At 25.2% G+C, this 794-nt stretch overlaps 1 pseudogene; it reads right to left on the bottom strand.

The window, feature by feature from the left end:
• The window catches only part of LOC107621133, a 9,120-nt pseudogene that overhangs the window by 1,447 nt on the left and 6,879 nt on the right, over window positions 1–794 (bottom strand).

Below are 794 nucleotides of genomic sequence, written 5' to 3' on the forward strand. Positions count from 1 at the left end.
AATTGAATATATACATAAAATATTTTTACTGTAGTAAAATTAATTTCATTCAAATAACATATCTCAATATTTCAGTGAATGACATATATTCCACGTACATTGTTTGAACTTTGAACTATATTATGTAGGTAGGCCCTTTATTAGTCCCAAGTCTCAACACTTACTTAGTTACATATGTTGCTATTGCTTTGAAAAGGAAAAACAAAATGATCTGTTTGGAAGTTGATCTTAAACACAAGTTATAAAAATAACAATCCCGCTACGTTACCAACATCATTTCTGCCAACTTCTGCCAACTCTTATTTATAACTGTGCTTAATGGAAGTGTTTTTATGAATGTGTCTAATAAAAATATATTTTTTATACCTGTGTTTAATAAAAATGTCTTTATAGATATATTTTCTGGATGTGTCTCTTTATATATGTGTTTAAAATATAATAATTAATTATTGTTGATAATAAGTTGGCAGATAATACGTTAGTATCCTATAATTTTCCTAAAAATAATATAGAACAATACGTATGAATTGTCATTAACTTTCCGAAGTATGCTTTTAACTTATTAGATATGTTTTTTTGGATATATACATAGTTGTAACTTGGATGCATTATTATAAATATATTCTCAAAAATCACTTTCTTCAAAATATAATGAAATTAAATGGGAGAAACAATTTTATGAAGCACCTCTATATGCATTTATAAAAATTTCAAGCAGAAAAAAGAGTAATACAACCTGAATAGGTGATACAATATGTGACCGAAAAAATGTGATAAAGTAATTAATAAAGTTA

Source organism: Arachis ipaensis, chromosome B10, assembly GCF_000816755.2.
Source record: "Arachis ipaensis cultivar K30076 chromosome B10, Araip1.1, whole genome shotgun sequence".
In the NCBI taxonomy this organism is placed as follows: Eukaryota; Viridiplantae; Streptophyta; class Magnoliopsida; order Fabales; family Fabaceae; genus Arachis; species Arachis ipaensis.